The sequence below is a fragment of the Parasteatoda tepidariorum genome, chromosome 3 (assembly GCF_982258835.1).
Source record: "Parasteatoda tepidariorum strain Cologne lab strain chromosome 3, Ptep-v5.0, whole genome shotgun sequence".
NCBI classification, from domain to species: domain Eukaryota; kingdom Metazoa; phylum Arthropoda; class Arachnida; order Araneae; family Theridiidae; genus Parasteatoda; species Parasteatoda tepidariorum.
The window spans coordinates 5,051,852-5,071,763 of record NC_141757.1 but is presented as its reverse complement, the minus strand read 5'-3'; the positions used below and the strand labels follow the sequence as shown (position 1 = coordinate 5,071,763).

The 19,912-nt window shown below is 30.7% G+C and overlaps 1 long non-coding RNA gene across 1 annotated transcript in view; it reads left to right on the top strand.

Annotated features, from left to right (window-relative positions):
* LOC122272915 (uncharacterized) overlaps window positions 1-19,912 on the top strand; it is a 38,749-nt gene that overhangs the window by 6,284 nt on the left and 12,553 nt on the right. Inside the window, exon 2 of the long non-coding RNA XR_015432253.1 lies at window positions 12,504-12,586. This is a non-coding gene — a long non-coding RNA (uncharacterized LOC122272915). The remainder of the gene's footprint in view (window positions 1-12,503; window positions 12,587-19,912) is intronic.

Below are 19,912 nucleotides of genomic sequence, written 5' to 3'. Positions count from 1 at the left end.
CTAATTTTAATATCGCTTAAATTATTTTGATTTAATATGCTGTGTTACTAAATGAATTATCCCCAGAAACTAAAGCGAGAAGATAAAAATTTCCTTATCTTCAAAAAAATATGAAAATTTGAATATAAGTTGACATGTTTTGAGAGCACAAAAATCCACGTTATGAGTCATTAACGTCTAGCGAGCGCTGAGAATGGCAACGTTTGAAGCAATAGCTCGTTCAAAAATAGGCACAGATTTTTAAGACTTCGCAGACGTGATTGAATAAAACTAAAGTGATTGAAATAAAAAATACATACGGAAAATAAAAGTGAAAAAAAAAACGTGGTAACCGAGAGTGAAACAGAGAATGAACCAGTGCAGCCTTGGCTATATTTTTTTTTATAATCGTCATTGAACAGCAGACTCAAATTTGAATTTGGGGCTACCAATATTCAACTCCGTAGCCTTCTAATTTTGAATCCAGTCCAGACGACAAGGGAAGTCCTGGATCAAAAATTAGGGAAATTTTGCCTTCGTGGAGAACCTTTTTGATTGAACTAACCCGCATTTACGCTACATAGAAAGGAAAACCAAGAAAACCTCCCATGGTTAGCCTTACCGCAATGGGACCCTAGCACATGATCTGTCTACCACTAAGGATATTTCATGTCAGCTCTGTGGTTGGATGCGAAATTCGTATCGACCAACCATCGCTGGAATTCGAACTCAGTTAACCTCAATGGAAGGCGAACGTTCTATCCCATGAGCCATCACGGCTCTACCTTGGCTATATTGTATAAATTAGACGCGTTTTAAATTTTAGATTTAAGAAACATGGTCGATAAGTCTCTTTTAAAAAATGCGATAAAGCTATTGCTTCACATTCTTTGCATCTTGGGGATAAATTTAATCTCGATAACTTCTAACCACCCTATTCACATCAACTCATCTTGATACCCGGGAATCTTGTTTATTCATCTGCATGCTCTTGTTAACGATAATCTATCCATGGCACGTAGACGAGCATTTTGCCCTGATTCGCCTTTCGCGGCTATTGCGGTTTTTCTAATTTTCTTTTTGTTTTTATTTAGTTTTTTATTTTCTATTTCACTCTTGGAGTTTTACGGTTTTTCCATCGTTATTTTCCACTTTGTTTTTCTCATTGGAAACTTCACAGTTCTCTGTTTAACATGTTGAGCAACATTTTATGATGAATTTACGAAAATTAGTTTCAGAATGCATAAAATTATCTTTCTCTAATGAAAGCTCACGTAATTCCCATATTTGGTAGAATGAAACAATTTCTTTAAAAATGAATCATACAATATTCTTAAACATACATATTTCAATATTTTAAAATGTCTCGTAACATTCACTAATTTTATCAATTATAAAAAAAAAAATCATTTAAAACCTTGTGAATGTGTATTATAATCTTTTTATGACATCTTTTTTATGATTCGTCGTACAACTCTATATGTAATTAAGATAATACAAAATTTGGTTTAAGTATGAAATTTTCATATTTAAAGAGGTTGAAAAAAACTCGAAAAATGCAAATAATACTTTTTGAAAAGTTCAAGTGTTCAAATACTAAAATCTTGGAAAATTATAAATAATTTATAAATTGATTCAAATTTTATTTTTAAAGGAGATGAAAACGAAAGCAATATTTGCTTTTTGAGCAGAAATCTACTAAAAGCAAATCTTTTGCCTAGAAACTGAAAGGTATTTTTCTAAGAACTATTTAAAAAAAGAGAAAATAATCTTTAAAATTACACTTAATATATTAGATGTATGTTAAAAGATAAACGAATGTTTCCCCCATAATTATTTAAGGAAAGGAAGATAAGAAAAAATAAAAAGAAAAAAAATACAATTCTCTACAAAATGAAGAAAATTGTGATTGCCTCAAGTCGATCCATTGGCAAAATGGTTGTTGTCTAATTTTATATTTTTTTTTGAAAAAGAAACTTTATAGTGTTTTCATCTTGGACATCTTTAACTGCTAATCCTGAACTGCTCGGTACACAATTTCGCAGACATATTTAAATGCAGATCAATCACATTCTATGTAAATTCTTTTGATGACTGAATAGACATTGACCAGCCAATCGAGATCAATATTAACATTTTCGGATGGATACAATGGTGTTTGATGGAGATTGTAAGCTGCATCATACACCGTTTCGGATTCACAAGTTCATACATGAAATATGATTTGAAAGCTAGGGTTTTTTTTTTTTCAATTTTACATGAATAGTGAATGAATCATTTATATCGCGGGGAAGACAGTTTATGCTCTTGTGCATGTTATTGGGTACGTTGACAATAGATCCTTTTATCTCTAACTGGTGATCAACACCCAGTTCTCGTATTTGCATGAAAAGGGTTCGCAAAGTCACCATTCGCTCTTCGGTAGGGTTCAATTCTCTCAATCACTTTGGTACTTATGTGAGGGACGGGCTTCATGCTTGCGTTTGCGAACGGAATCCTCTCGCTCTTCCGTTTGTGTGTACCGCTTAAAGTATTCCCGCCCACGCTCTTTGGCTTTTTCAGCCTCGATAAGTTTAGGCCTTGGTATCGTTTCTTTCCTGCTTCAACTCTAACTTTTGGGACCGTGTCAAAAAGTTTGGACCGTCTTTATGTGTGATATTCACCGGAATTGGTATGGAAAACGATTCAGTTTGATCTGTAGGTTAGAATTTCTGATTCTTATTTAAAACAATAAAAACCAAAAATATTGTTCAAATAATGAAATTCTCTTTCATTCACAACTCAAGAAGTATTTATGGGTTCTCTCTGGTCCCGTATCTCAAAAATAAACTCACCAACTTAATGCATAACAAAATTAAAAGTGAAGTGAAATAAAAAGATTTCTAAAAAAATTATCAAACAGCAGCGGTCGCCATAGCAACGAATGAGTTCTAATTACTAATACTCTTGATTATTGTAGTTGAAAAGTGAGGACGCCATGAAATCCGAACCTAGACCACCCATTTTGCCAATGGGTAAATAAAGCCTTTTCGATTAGAGCTAGCACAAAGTTCGCATCAATTTTTATTTTATTCCTTTTTATTCTCTCAGCTGGGTTGCTTAGCAACGGAGTATTTTTCTCTTGTCGATTACGCAGTTATGGTTATATTAAATTTCTTCTCCTGTTATGGCGATAGTTCTTGTCCTCTTTTTGAGACGATACTAAATATATTTAACTTAATAGCACCCCAAATTTTGATCCAATTTCTTCGAATGTTATTTACCCCCCTCCCTACTTTGAGGGCATTAATTAATTAGCATATATGAAGTAACGTCAGAAGCCATTAAGATTGACACTTAGTACGTGAAAATCCGATCAGTAGAACAAAAGTTATTCAAGGCAATATCTTTTCTTTTTTGCGCACTGTACTGAATAGTGCTGCGAACTGTACAAAAAGAAATATTACCATTATCAAGTTTCTTTAACATAATCTGAATTTTTTAAAAATATTTTATTTTAATGAAAATTGCTTGTATTTATTTTAACCTATCTTTTTTTAGTGGTTTGAGCAAAAAACGCGCCAGTGTTTTTATTATTATTATTATCCGGCTTAAATCCGGCAACTCTTTTCGTCAGCTCAGCAGCTAAAATGAAGTTATGGCTAAAATTAGTTTTACATGTTTTATGAGCTATAAACCAATTATTAATAAAGAGCAGAAGAAACAAGTTTTAACTCATTTCTTTACTTAGAATTTCAGAAACCACAATATTGAATTTTTACTCAAAATGTCAGCTTCTTGTCGAAATTTTGTCACTCCACTTTAACCCACCAAAAATTTTCGTTCGGAAATTCACTAAAAATTATGAAAAGATATGTCTCAAACAAAAATTTGAACGATTAGACCATTCCAAAGTTATTTTTTTAAAAAAAATTCTCGAAATAATTGTACATGCTCAAACAACACTTAAAAATTTTCTCCGATGACACTTTGTTAAAATTCTAACTAATTCTTCATTGACTAGTTGTAAATCTAAAGTTGAGAGCGATTAAAGATTTTTAAGATGTTCATCCGTGAGCAATGAAAGGTACTTTTTTTAAACAACGTTTACTACTGTTTAAAAATAGGTAGTTGACACATTTTCCTAAACTAAAATAACAGAGTAAATATGTAATAATAAGCGTTAAAGTAATTTTTATTTTTTAGCTGTCCATCACAATGTTGCAGAATGGCAATCACTCCGAATGTCTTCCCGTATCATTTGTGGTGAGAGTTTGCCCATCTCTGCATTAACCCATCAAAAAATTTCATTTGTCTCTTTTCTAAAAAATTTTTTTTGGCCAAAACAAGTATAAACTAATTTCCAAAAAAGCGAACTTTGTGTTCGAAAATTGTTCCATTGTAAGAAACCATTAGCCCTGTATTTGACCACCAAAAATTTCCTTACACAATCCCACAGATAAAAAGTTATATCAAAAACAGTCTCTAGATGATTTTCCATCCATTGATTTTCTTCCATCGAACTTTAGCCAATTAGTAAAACGATAGCCTAAGAAAAAATTTCGAATGCTAAACAGCAAAAAAATTAAATAAATAAATAAAATATAGCTAAGAATTAAATAATATATAGCTAAGTCTATGACAACAAACTCCAAAAATTTGAATTTTAGCTCCATATTTATGTTTATAGTTGGATATCATTAGCAAAAAATATATATCTTGTACTAAAATAAGAATACGGTGTAACGAATCAAGTATATTAAGAAACATTTTTTTAAAAAAAAAACATTTATTTGAAAACAACACATAAAGTAACAAATTTAAACTACCCTTAACGGATTAGTTAATCTTGTAAAAGAAATATAGAAAGACCCGTTCCGAGTTAGCATAAACCTCAAATTCCAAAAACAAAAACTATCTTCTCAAAAATCAACAACTCTTCGATGTTCCATTAATGTCTCGTGCTTTTAATTTTTATTTATGTGCTTTGTTTATTTTATTCGTGCTTTTATTAGCCAGATATTTTGCAATATTTTTAGACTTTATAGCGGCAAAATAGCGTTTTGTTACGTTTTAAGAACTCTGTGATTTTTGAAGCGAAATTTAAAATTTTACCAAGTAGAGTCAGCCTATATGAAAATATCGTAAGCTTATAACAGTGTATCAAACTTTTCATTTGCCAACTACTAGCTTATTGTTATTTTTTTTACCACTATAAGAAAAAGATTCCCGATGTCTCAGTAGGTAAGACACTGAACTGTCTTTGGAATAAACTGGGGTTCGATGACAAGGCGAGTTCTTGAAGCCCTTACAGTTTCAGATCGATTTCCATTAGAGCGTCTGGGAAAAAAGCGATCGGTGTGAAATGCTGACTACATTACCTCCATCATACCATTGGTGAACAAAATAATTAACCATTAACCCCCACTGTTCCCCCCCCCCAACCTAGAACAGTTTTAGCTATAGCAGGAATGCTTGCTTTTAACCAGCTTACATGTATTTGAAGCCATAACAACTTCCATAGCTGATTAAGAAATCCAACTAAACCGAATATACGAATTTTGTTTGGAACTGTTACCACATGTGAAATTATTCTTATATTGAACAGCCAAATATTTTCATCATCCCACCCATTAAAAAAAAGCTTCAACAAGAATTTTTAACTGATTTTTGGCCAGGAAAGCATAACTTCGTCTCAATACGTTTGTTTGCCCGTTCATTTTGTTTTATAAACGGCATTGAACAGCCGATGCATTTTTTAGTTTAGGACTATCAATGTCCAACTCCATAGCCTTGTAATTTTGAAACCATCTCAGAAGACAGGGGAACTCCTGGATCAAGTATTGTGATAAACTAGCTTTTCAGAAGGATTTTTTGATGAAACTAATCCGAAGCGGAAAACAACTAAAGAAAAAACGCGAAACATAGAGAGAGAAAACACGGAAGCCTTTCCCACTAAATCCGACGGCAAGGGTGTTCGAACCATCTGCCATCGAGGATATTTTTCGTCACCAGCATTGTCGTCTGTGAAAACCAGGAGTAGAATTCTTTAAAACAAGCCTCCTCTGGGATTTGAACCTAGGGCACCCCTTTGGGAGGAGAAGCCATCTCTAAATGAATAATCCTACTCATTGTAGGTTCCAAAAAAAAAGATGTGGCAAAAATTGTTCCACACACAATTTCAAAATCTGCAAACAAACGTAACCCATACTAATCGTTGGCTCGCTTTCTCCCACAAAATATTTTCGTTCGCTCACAGCCAAAATAAATTCTACCGAATTTTTGACTTAAATACGTTCTACCGAATATTTGACTTAAATACCACAAGTTTTAAGTTTGTCTCCAAAAGTAAGCTTATTGTAGAAAAGTTTATCCCGCGATAGACAACTTTTTGAAAAGAAAATTATCATTACTGCTACTTTTTCCTAAATTTTTTTATAGATATTCGCTATATTTAAATACAATTACAATTGTTAAAACGAAAACTGTAGTCTAAGGAATTAGCCGAACAGTCAAAAAAAGATTATTATCAAAACAAGATTTAAAGAATTTTTTACAGAAATTGAAATTCGCCTTCATATGTAAACCCATGCAGGGAAATCGTTAGACCACCAAATCTTTTCGTTATCCCACTTTAGCGGACAAAACATTTTCTAAACCCTAGGAAAAGTTAAATCCTAAATAAATGATAGCTAACTTTTGTCCAAAAAAATTTTGAATTTTGCTTAAAAATATTAGTTTATTCCCATGCTGCACAATTCATCCAGCAGATATCTAGAATTCTTCCACATTATCCAAAAGACATCGTGGACCAAACATCGACGTCTACTAGACGTTTTCTAATAACTTATTTATATGTAATCCACAATGACTTAAGTATAGACGTCTTATAGATAACTATGGTAAACGTAATATGGCTAATACAAGCGGTGGGCTTTAGCAGACGTCTACGCAACAACCATCAAGAAATGTCTTTTAGAAGGTTTCTCGCAGTCGAAATTTAGACGTAGGATTGAACCGAAATTAATAGCTTGATGAATGAACACATTTAATTATCACTATTTACATTTATTTATAAGTTAAATTTGGCATCAAATATCAAATATTTATGATGCGTACTGCAAAAAAAACAATATAAAGAAAAGCAATTCCAAATTTAAGAATGAAAATTACTATTGCTAATTACAATTTGAAAACTGAAAAATTTAATATTGCTTTTAAATATTGGTCAATATTAAGACAGATGCGAGGTAACTATGTCTACTATTTTAACAAAAAATAGCTATAAAGTGACAATTAACAGAAAAAGGAGAACTTTAAAAGAAGTATTAATTTAAAGAAATTATCATTGCCAAACTAGTAAGTTGCGACATAATATTTATTGAACAAATTTGTATAAAATATCAGATTTTAAAAAAATAAAAATCATATGAAATGGCTGAGAAGTAATGGATAAATTCATAAAAAAATGCACGGAAACAGATGTGAATTTGTATTCAAAGCCTCGTGAGCAATATCAAAAAAGTGATAATTCAGTTTTTCAATCGCGTGTCGAAATATCATATATCAGAATCTTATATTTAAAAAAAAACCGAAGCAGAACTAAACAGTGATCAGTAAACAACGTCGATTCATTAGTGAATGCCGCAAATAAAATGCGCCAGAATGTGCTTGCTCTATAATTCGAAATTCAGATCTCAGAATCTCGTACAAAAAAAAGAGAAAAACTAAGAGGAAATGATCAGAAATCGACACGGATTCAAAATGGAATAGTCGCTAAATTAAGCGTGTTAAAATGGGATTATTTTAAAACTCGTAATTCGAGTATCGTAATACGTTGAAAATAGTGGAGTTTAAAAAAAAAAGGATCGGAAAAAAAATGAGATTAAAACAACGTATGTTTACGATCGAAACTTGATTTTCACACGTCAATATGTGATCACTCAAATTCGAAAATTGCATTTCGTAATAATATCGCATAGAAATATCGGAAATTAAACTAAATATTGCAAAAGTGGCCAACGACAACTAAGTTAATCGGAAAACGTCGTTGATGGAATAACTATATTGAGGGATTACTTGAAAGGGACATTTTGACCTTAAACCAATTTTTGGTAATGGCCAAAAATAGGTACAAAAAAAATTGTGGTTTTGCAATGAAACTGTCTCGTATAAGAAAGTGATAAATCAAATTCAAAATTCGCGTATCTTTGCATCATATTTTCCTTCAAATTAAAGCCCATTGTTGAAAATAGTTAACAAATCAAAATATCCATCAAAACACATTTTGGCTAATTTTGAAGTTGGCAACCAAAAGTTTCAGACATTAACATTAGCCCAGTAGGGGAAATCCTTAGACTATTCTAGCCAAACAAAAATGTTTGTGAACTAAACACACCAAAAAAAAAAATGGCCAAAATATCACATCGCGTCAAATTTATGATCCATTGTAGTTCTTAAACCCACTTGCCAAAAAGAACTTCTGTCTAAACAAGTTTTAACTATAATCTATATATCTGGAAAACAAAAAATTTAATTTTGCTTTAAAGCGTTTTCCAAATTAACACTAAACATACCTTAACCGGTCAAATAACCGTTTAAGAACTTTTACATCGCTTATCATCTTATCGTTTTTGCACATTTGACTTTTTCTAACAATTATATACAGTTAGTAATCTATCTTTATAATTTTTTTGCATTTTGTTTGTTTCGAATAATACTTGTCGTATACCTATTTCTACCACAATCGGTCATTTGACCGGTAGAACATTTTACTGCTTTATGAGGTTATCGAATCAGAAATTACGATGTAATTGCATTCGATGAGTTGCACATTTCTGCAAAGACTGTTGCGTAGTTATTTCAATCAGAATGACTGTGAATTCAAATTTCAAGAAATTCTCAATTTTATAATAATTATAATTATAATTTTATAAATTCTCAATCTTATTAGAGTTCGTCTCAATTTTAACCTAATGTAGGGATTATCCAGCCCATTGAAAATCGTCGTAAGTTCGATCACTGATGAAAAATTTTTGGCTGAAATAAGACAACAGTAAACAAGAAATAACAAAAGAACATGCTACACATATCAAACATCTGTAAGACTACCTAACAACAAAATAAATTTTGCACTATCATCTAGATTAGCTTGTTTTATATGCACAGTCAGGGGTCTGTCCAGACATTTTGTGAAAGGTCCGTTTTTCGTGAAATTGTAAAAAAAAATACTCGCATTCTTTCAAACAGGGTCCGCTTTTATGAATTTGTGCAAATAGGGTCCGGTTATTGCAAAAAAGCTTTTTCAAGGAGTTTTTAAATTGTAAATAGATACAAGATTATGCTCGACACTGTAAAATTATAATAAAAAAATTAAATTTTCAAAAATAAACAGCAATTGCTGCTTCTAAATTAGAGATGCAACATACAAATATTTGGTATTTAGCCTATACAGCTGAACGCAGAATATTCATTTCGGACGAATAATGGAAGAATCGTCTGCGGAAGACTAAATTTAATTCGTTTACATCCATCTTTCTTGTTTTCTGCCCTGGGAAGGGTTTATTTGATTAACAAAACAATAATGAAGATAATAAATTTTGTGAAGGGTCCGATTAAAAGAAAAATCATTTTGAGAAGGGTCCGTTTTTATGAAAAGATATTTTGTAAAGGGTCCGTTAACGGACCCAAATTTCTTCTAAGCAGACCCCTGACAGTGCACACGAAAAACGAACCATTTTGAATAACTTTTGATGTAATGATCTTATTTTTACGTACAACGACTCTATCTAAATAGTTTGAGAGGGGAATTTATTCGATTTCTCAGGAGCTATTCGAACAATTTCGCTGTTTTTCGATATTTTTTCAGTTGGTTATTTAAAATTAAATTCTTTAAAAAGATCTGAAAAGTTTGGAAAGCGTATATTTTAAATTTTTTTTTGTCTATTATGAAATAAAATAGTTAAAGATAATAAATACTTACTAAAAGCTATTTTTTGTATGGTATTATCTTTTGATAAACAAATTTTACAATTGCGCTTAAAACTTTTCAATTCGCTTAAAAAGTTCTCTCGATATGGCAAACTGCGCAAAAAAATAAATAACATTAAAGTGTCCAAACTTTGGACAGCTCTCCTGACAAAACTATTGGAACCATATTACCCAGATTGCGATTGCGACTACCACCTATATTTTATGGATCAGATATCCGAATCCCCCGAAAAAAAATGTAAGTTTATTCAGAGAAAGTACGATTTGTGTCTGATTTCGTAGCTTAAAATATTGTCTGCATTAATTACTTAGCATATTAGTATTTACTCCCTCGAACCATTAAGATTGAGTACTAGAACGTCCAATCATCAGATAAAAAGTTATTCTAATTAGTTCGGTTCTTTTTTTCGCACTGTAAATTGATGAACGGTTTATTTTAATGGATGAAAAGATATTTTCTTACTAATTTTTGATATACTACAATTGAAATAAAAAAGCAATTTTGAATTCATTTTTAAAATAACAGTATTAAACGCTTCACAAAATTGCACGTATTCGAAATTTTTTTTAATTTATCATTTCTAAATAAATATGCGCTGTCGATAAAGTCACGAAAAGTTGAAATTGTTAACAGAAAAAACTCGAAAAAAACTCTTTAGAATAACAAACTGATTCATGTAAACATGAAAAAACGTTGCGTAATTATTCCCCATTTTTAATAAGCCTATTTTTTTCATTCAAAAATATTTTGGACATGGTTGTAAATGAAACTCTCCAACAAAATTCGCCTCGTAAAAGTCGTGAAGTAGTGACTATATTTCAAAAATAGTTCGTAGTCACTGCATTTAAAAAAGTAATTGTAGTTAATTACATTTGTAAAACAGTAGTCATAGTTGTAGTTAACGACAATAACAATGCACTTTTTCAGATTACCGAGCACGCCTCAAAAAAGGTCTGTCTGAACAAGTTTCAACCAATTTATAATCTAAAAAGAAAATTTTATTTAACCGCCTTATAGTTTTGCCCTTAAAAATAAAATTTCTGGCCGCTGCTTTCAACTGGTACGAACCAAAAGGATCAAGTACAGGACTGTGTACCAGCCTTATTAATTAAAATCCTTATGTTAGAACAACAAAAAGTTTCGCTAGATATGGTGGGGAAAAAAGTTTTAACTCATTTTTAAGCAAACAGCCACGTGCTTATGTTTTTAGTCAAAAATAACCATTAGTAGAGAATCAGTCTGCCAAATATTTTTATCTCAAAAGCAAAAAAATTGTTGCGAACAAAACATCTTGTATCCAACTTCTGATAAATTAATTATGATAATTCAGAATTTTGATTTGAAGGAAAATTTAAAACTATTTCACGGTATATTAGCTCATCGAAGAAAATTGTTATTTTGCTCAATTTTTCGTCAGTTTACCTTCAGAAGTAAGTACTTTTGTATTTCTGAATATTGCTAAGAGATCGCGCAACTAGTCCCACTTTCTTCACGATTTTCGCAATGAGATTTTCCACCTTGAATTGAAATCAAAATCATTTTGTACTTTTTGCAATTTAGCTTTCATTAGTGTTACCGTTGCATGTCAAAATAGTTATGATGTATTCGGAGAGTGAATCGGAGGACAGTGAATTTATTATATCTCTGTCGGAAGATGATAGTTTTGAAAAAAGTATTTACAAAAATATTTTTTACCTAAGTTTAATAACTATTTCCTGAAGATATTTATCTTACACACTTTAAAGCAATAGAGTTAATAAATATGTTATCACATTGAATTTTTTATAAAGATAAAACAGGGAAAACTGGAGATCAGTGGTCGGGACGTAAGATATTACGCCAACAATGCGTCATGTTAAAAACTGCTTGAGAACAAATATTTTGCATTTTTGAAGTTAGGATAGAACATATATTAATTTTCATCAGTAAAGAAATGCTTTTTATTTTTAGGTCTGAAATTTGAAAAAAATCCGGCAACCAACCACATGCATACAGCGTAAGGAAAAGATAAACCGAGAAGCTATGCTTATGTTTAATGATAATTTATTTGAAATGATTAGTCTGTCTTAAAATAAAAAAAATAATTAAGCAAGGCAATCACAGTCCGATTTTTTAGAACACGTGAAATACTTACTTAAACCATCTCTTATACAATCGTTCTATTGAAAGAACTCCCCTTGCCATTCGTCTGGAGCAGAGACGGTGACGAACTATTTCAAGTTGGAGTGTTGGGTCAATATTTAAGATAGGTTTGGTGAGAGAAGGGGAATCAGGGAAGAAAAGCACCCTCCTGCGATAAACTTTTTCTGCTATTTTTCTGGTTTCCATAGCAGTAGACGGCTTTAAACTTTGTCCTAGGGTGATTTTTTAAATAGACAAACTATAAATTATTGTCTCGTTCCTCCCTGTTCCCGTAATCTTTTGCGCCGTCCACACTTTCGTTTTGTAAAATATAAGTGTCACTATTTTTTGAATAAATTTTTATTGTAATTTATCATTTGAAATGTCGATTACCACGTTTGTTCTCTTATAATTTTCTTTGCAATTTTTACAGAACAAGATGTGGCCTTCTTTCCTGATAGAGTTGAGTCCTGATGACGTTGATTCAGGTGTATAATGAGATACACCAGAATTCAGGTACGAATTTCATTCTCGTCTTCCATTAATTATAAGATCTCCCAGTGCCGACCAAAATATTTAGTTCAATTTTCACTCCTCAATAAAGAATAAAAAATAATTTAAGTTTTTATTCCAGTTTCAGTAATACTATTTATGTTTGTTTTTTGAAGAAAAAAACTCTTATTGTATCTTATTAATGTTGCTACTTGTCCTTTTTGCTGACTTTTTTTTTCTCCTTCTCAAAACTGCGATTTCCAAACACAGGTTACATACTTTTTTTAAAAACTATTTCTCCTATGAACTTGAATTTTGATTGCACACAAATCTTTTTCATTTTTATTAATTTAAGAAATGCTTTTTTGGTTATAGGAAATAACAATGGTTATAGGAAATAACATCATTAAGAAAATGGCGTTGCTTTTACGCCCTTTAGTGACCCTTTATAATTACAATTTTTCTGGCAATTTATAAAATTTATTAAACAGCAATAAAAATTATAGAAAATTGGTAACTTAAATTTGATCTCCAAAAAGTTTCGTTTGCTTGACCGCTAAAAAATGCCATACATAGGTTTTCGCTGATTTTTGACAAAAAGAAAAACTAAATGTTTGAATTTAACATCGAATTCAGAAAATTGACATCCAATAAATGTTTCGTAATTTCTCCACAAAAAAAATCATAATAATCTTCATAATAAATTTTAGTTAGTTTTCGACGAAAAAGAACAGACATTTAAATTTCGCCTCCAAATTTAAGCCAAGTTTACGACATTGTTAATCCAAATAAAATATTCATTTGTCAAAAAAGTTTTGGATTAAATAAATTTTTAACTATATTTTGACTTACAAAATAATTCATTTTTACTTCCAAACAATAGCCCGTAGCTGGAAATTATTAGTACATATTAAACTGCCTAAAAAATTTTTGTTCCATCCGCAAAATAATATGGCGCAACAAGAGAGAACTATAAAACTTTTCGCCCTTGAAATAACAGTTTGAATTTTGCTTTAACTGTTAGCCTATAGTAGTAAACCTTTATCCCACCAGAAATGGTCTCTTCAAACTGTTGGTCCATAGTTAGCATTTGTTAGCAGTGTAGCAATAAAAGTCTGCCTATTCCAAAAGAAACTCTAAACCAGGTTGATTTTATTAAGGAAACCGTATTTTATTTAAATAGCTTTTATTGACTTTTTTTATATTTTTTACCTTATTGCAGAGAATATTGTGCTCCGGAAAAAAAACCGGATTTCCAGATTTTTCTCTAACCGCGATCCGGAAATCCAAGATCCAAAAGTTTGGAGAAATCTATCACATTTATGTATAAAAATTCTTGTATACAATTTCATTTAAAAATTTTATTATTTGAATTTATGCTTGGCATCTCTTTTATTTGTAAATATTTTTTTCTGGTAGAATTGTAAACGCGATTAGCGATAAAAGTAAACCTATACATAATTATTGATTTAAATTATGCTGCATATTATTTATTTAGAAATTTCATGTTCTGAAAATATCAGTGATTTAAATTTATAAAACCAATGATTTTTTTGAAAAGCGGCATTAATGATTTTACTCAAGAAATTTTCAGGATTTTTGAGTTGGGCTCACAGCTTTTTTGTCCAATGTGTATAGACATATTGTATTTAAATTGAATTTATTGATTATTTATAGTTTTCAATTAATAGTATTTTTTATGATGTAATAATGCATCAGACGTCTAATGCTGCTGCTCACAATAATACCTGTTAAAATAATGCAACAAACGTGACAGAAACAATCAGTATCTTATCTACTACAAGTTGTATGATGATACAATGATTTAAAAGATATTTTCATGTCTTCAAGTTGCAGAAGTTAAAATTTTAGTCTTTTGAAGTAAAAATTCGTTTTTAGAAATAAGTGAATAACTTAAATTTTTATGAATTTATATACATCAAGTACAGTGTGCAAAAAAAAAAAAAAAACCACTGTGCATAACTTTTTGTGCAATGATCGGATTTTCACGTTCTAAGACTCAAACTAAATGTTTCCGAGAGGTGACTTCAAACGTAGTAATTTGTGTGAACAATATTTTAAGTTACGAAATCGTAAACAAAGACGTACTTTCTCTGACTAAACATAACCTTTTTTTTAACAGATTTTAATTTCTGACCCTCAATCTTTCCCAATATAAAAATAGATTATTAATAAGATTGCACTTGTTAAAATTTTTACTGTGCAAATAAACTTTAATAATACGGATATTTTTCCACTTAATTTCTTCAAAAAGAAATTTCTTCCTAGTTAAAGTTATTTACTTTTTTTAATGGTACTTATTACACAAATTGTTAAAATGCTAGTAATGTATAGTAATTCTTTTTTTTTTTTTTTTTTTTTTTTTTTTTTTTTTTTTTTGCAATTCATCCCATTTACTTTAAAATCACCCTAAAATCATTCTAAATATATTACAGTTACGTTTTAATTCATACTAGTTGTGCTTTACATTGTTCCTGCTTAAACAAGTATTTTTCCTAAATTGTGCTGAATCTTTATATCAGGAGTTTTCTATAAAAATCTTAGATTTGCTAAAAATACTAATTAAAATACATTTGGTTGTAAAATTTGAGAAATTGATTATTATAATTTCAATTAGTTTAAAATTATTGTTCTTAACACTTCTAAAGTTTACATCTGTTTCTCCAATAAACTAACGATTTTCAAATTATCATATTAAATCATACCATGTAATGTACAGTCCGCCAAAAAAAAAAAAAAAAGTATGACTCTGAATAATTTTCGTTCTAATGATCGGATTTTCACGTAAGTGTCTTTTCCTCCTCTTTCCTGCCGCCCTTAACATAATAAAGAAATAAGTTTAGTTTCTAATCTAATAATTTTAATTATTTCTGTTTCAGGCTATTAAACGTTACTTCCAAATAGATTTAAATTCTGGGGTTAATTGTCACGTTTCGATTGAGCATAAATGAAACATTAACATTTTTGTCTTTTTACAATGAAATAAAGGAGCAATTTCTATTTATGATTTCTAAAAAAAATATATTAAAACTATTTGCTGAGTTACAGCTACACTCCATAACAAAAAATTCGACGCACCAAGAAGCAATCATCCGATTGCTTTGAAATTTCGTATGCATGAATGTTTTGAACAGATATAGCTGGAATGATGCCGACTGGGGACGTATAGTCTTTAGCGACGAATCCCGTTTCCAACTGTGTCCTGACGATCATCGAAGACGTGTTTGGAGACGCACAGGGCAGAGGGGGGATCCTGCCTTCACTATTGCACGCCATATCCGCCCTCAACAATACATTATGGTCTGGGGTGCCATTTCCTTTGACAGCCGGTCCCCTTTGGTCGTCATTAGAGGCACCCTAGGCTGGTTTTTCAGCAGCACAATGCCAGACCACATACAGCACGTGTTGCTATGAACTGTCTGCAAGATTATCAAACTCTTCCTTGGCCAGCCAGATCACCAGATCTCTCTCCCATCGAGCATGTCTGGGATATGATGGGAAGGCGATTGCATCTGGCACGGAAAGTTGAAGACCTCGTTCGACAATTGGATCGAACTTGGCAGGAAATACCGTAGGAGACCATCCGGGAGCTTTATCGGTTTATGCCACGCCGTGTGGCAGCTTGTATCCAGGCTAGAGGCGGGTCAACACCTTATTGAACTTGTTACTGTAACTCTGCAATAAATTATTCAATTTTTCTGAAATTTTAATCATTTACTATTCTGTACATTGTCTTCCTATTCACCAATTTTCGTTTCAATCGGACAAATCCTTCTTGGTGTGTCGATTTTTTTGTTATAGAGTGTATTTGGGGGAAGAAAATAGAGTGGAAAAAATTTAACCCAGCAAAGATGTTAGCCACAGCTTAATGGCCAACTATTCATGTAATGCGGCACTCTGAAGATGTAAAGAGTAAAGATTGTTCTGAATGCTTAAACACAAAAATTAAAGGCCAAGCTAATTATTTTTGCGACATATGTTCTCGAAAACCAGGGCTTCCTATTGGAGACTGCTTTGAAAGATATCACACGATGGAGAAATATAGAATATATTTTTTTACACAAAATTAAAACATATTATTGTGTTACATATATCTAAAGTTTAAAAAAGAATTAATAAATTGTATTTTTCTTTCATAATCCTGCATATTATGTATTACTGTTCGCTCAACGAAAAGTAATTCCGACCAGCATGACACCCGTGTATAAACTTAATACGACCGCAAAGGGTTAAGGAAATTCTAAAGTTAAGAAAACAATTTTTTTAGATGATTCTAAATATTGGTTAGGAAAACAAAAATTTTGTGAAATGTTTCTAGAAATAACACGGTTTTGAAATCTTTTTACATTTTTCTATTTTTAGTGTCAAATAAGGCAAATCGAGCATTTTCCTGATATAATTCTTTTTTATTGTTCTAAAGGAGTTTTTGACTTTAAGCAAATTTTTTCAGCATTAACCTTAATAAGAGGGTAATTTGTTAAAATTATGGGTCGAGAATAAGTTTGAATATCAAAATAAGATTGTATGTGCATAATTTTTCGTTCAATTAAAAAAAACAAAGCAATCTGTTGTATTTTTTTGGTTGGCACACATATGCATTTACTTTTCATTACTCAAAAAATAAGAAACAATAAAAAAAGACAATAATTTATTTTTATTTTTTGAACAAAATATTAGGGGGACCGGAAAGTAATGTCGTTTTAGCGCATTTAATATTCGTTAGTCTCGAAAACAATTTAATTTTTTTAGATTCATTTTTAATTCATTTTCGATCCCGCATTGAAATCGTTGTTGCTAACGATTGTGAATAAATCATTGATTAAAAATAAAATCTTGATGACAAATATCAAATGCACCAAAATGACATTATTTTCCGGTCTCTCTAATAGTTTGCTTAATAAATAGTCAGCTGTTTAACATAGAATAATTTTGAGCAGCAGAATATTTTTAATTTCTTAACAAGACTTAATTCCCAGCTAGCTAGCAATAATTCTAAGTTTTCTTTAATAAAAACTTGATAATAATTCAAAAATGAATTTTACCTTAAAGAAAACCTAAATTGAAAAAATAGATAAAAATTCTCAGTATATTAGTAAAAAAATAATATACGTGGTAGCGTAAAGAAAAAGATTTTGAGAAATGTTAAAATGAATGAAATAATTGATAAAATAGTTCTGCGAGACACGCGCGGATAGGTTATTTTAAGATTTAATTTATTTTAAGATTAGGACGATATATAAGATCTTGAAAAATTCTGCAATACTTAAAAATGGTGACTAAGCTTTCTTATTGATAGTTATAAAATATAGACTGAAGAAATTGATAATTATATTATTCCAAATCTATGCATATGTATGTATATTATTGAAATTGTATCAATTATTGAAAAAACAAACTAGAAAATAAAATTTAAAAAAAAAATCTGAATAATCACATTCTATCAGAAAAAAAGCTTTTACAAAACTCGACATTCGTTGAATAAAATGTTTTTTTTTATTTAATAAAATGTTTTATTCAAATTTCTTTTCCTCCGGGATGTTCCCCAGACCGTCGCCAATAGCCCATTGTGCAGCTCTAGTGCGACGTAAAGTAACAACAACAAGACACCAATTTAGTCCTTCAGAAATTTTCGTTCGGAAAACCAATAAAAAGATAATACAAAGATATGTTTGAAACAAAAATTTGAACTAATATTAGCCCACTCGAAATGATAAGCCATTAAAATTGATAACCCATTGCTTCATAGCTCACTCCTCTGATTACCCATTTACCATGAAACAGAAGATTATTATAAGAAATCGTTAGCCCCTTCTTCTGGCCAACCTCTACAGAAAAAAAATTGACAATGACAAATATTTATTAGATTTTAAACCACAAGTTTAAATTTATGCATCGAAGTTTAAAACCATTGCAGGAAACAGTTTACGTTAATCTAGGGATAAATATAAAAAAATTTCAATTCGCTATTTAATTTTAACCTCTAAAATCATTTGCAATGAAATGAATTTCGCAATAAAAAATTAATTAAGTTCATTACCAAAGTTTAAAAAATTATAATGTGCAGTAAGAATTAAAAAAAAAACAATTTCTTTTTTCGATATTTGAAAAAGTCAAAATTTTTATTTTATTACTAACTTATTAGTTGAACTATGATGGAAACAAAAATATAAGAACAAAAAGTATATAAATCATTTACAAGCAAGAAAATGTGTTTCACAGACACATTTCAAAGTCAATTTTTTATTAAATTCTCGCAATAATTTTGCATACACAAATTATAACATTGAAAAATTTACAGCGATGACACTTAGTTTAAATTTTAGCCAGTTATTCGATTGCTAGTTGTAAATCTAAAGTTGAAACTGGTTAATGATTTTTAAGATGTTCATCAGAAGGCAATGAATGGTACTTTTTTTTAACAATGTTTATTACAGATTAAAAATAGGTAGGCAACGCATATTCATAAACTGAAACAACAAAAAATAAATATGTAATAAACGTTATAATAATTCTGATTTTTTAACGTTGTATAGTGCTGTCCATCGCAATGTTGCTAACAGAATATCTATGCTTTATATCTATGCTTCTTACCTAAAAACCAAGAAGTAGTACCAACCAAGTGGGAGTAGAAACCCTCTATCCCCTGAGGCACCTCTCATAGTCTAAATCTATTATAGAAAGGCCGGAATAGCTTGGTCAGTAGGGCGCTGGGCCCATGTCCAAGAGTTCGTGGGTTCGATCCCCGCCGGCCGAAGACTCCCCGTGTAGTAAATGGTGCCTGATGCAAGTTAAATCTGTTGAGTCACAAAGTCCTCCATGTTCCCATAACAAATCAATACCTCTGGGGGCACAGATCCAGGAGTTCCCTTGTCTTCTGGATTGATTCAAAATTACAAGGCTACGGAGACATTGAACATTAGTAGTCGTAAACCCAAAAAAATTGAGTTGGCTGTTCAACGATGGATACATGAAAAAAAACTTTGTAGGTAGCAAGCTTCCAAAAAAATGTGGCAAAACTTTTTCCACAGTTAATTTTTAAACTCTGCAATAAAACGGGACCTATATTAATCGTTAGCTCACGTTATCCCACAAACAATTTTCACGTAGTCATTGCTCAAACTAAAATAAATTGAGTTACCGAATTTTTCACTTAAATACCACAAGTTATAATTTTGTCTCCAAGCATCAGACCGTTATATAAAATGGTTTTTCCGCATGCCAAAAAAATATATTATGTCTAAAACAAGTTTAAACTTTTTAACAATAACTAAAAATTTAAAATTTGTATCCAAACTTGTCCTATTATAAAAAAGTTTAGCCTGCGATATA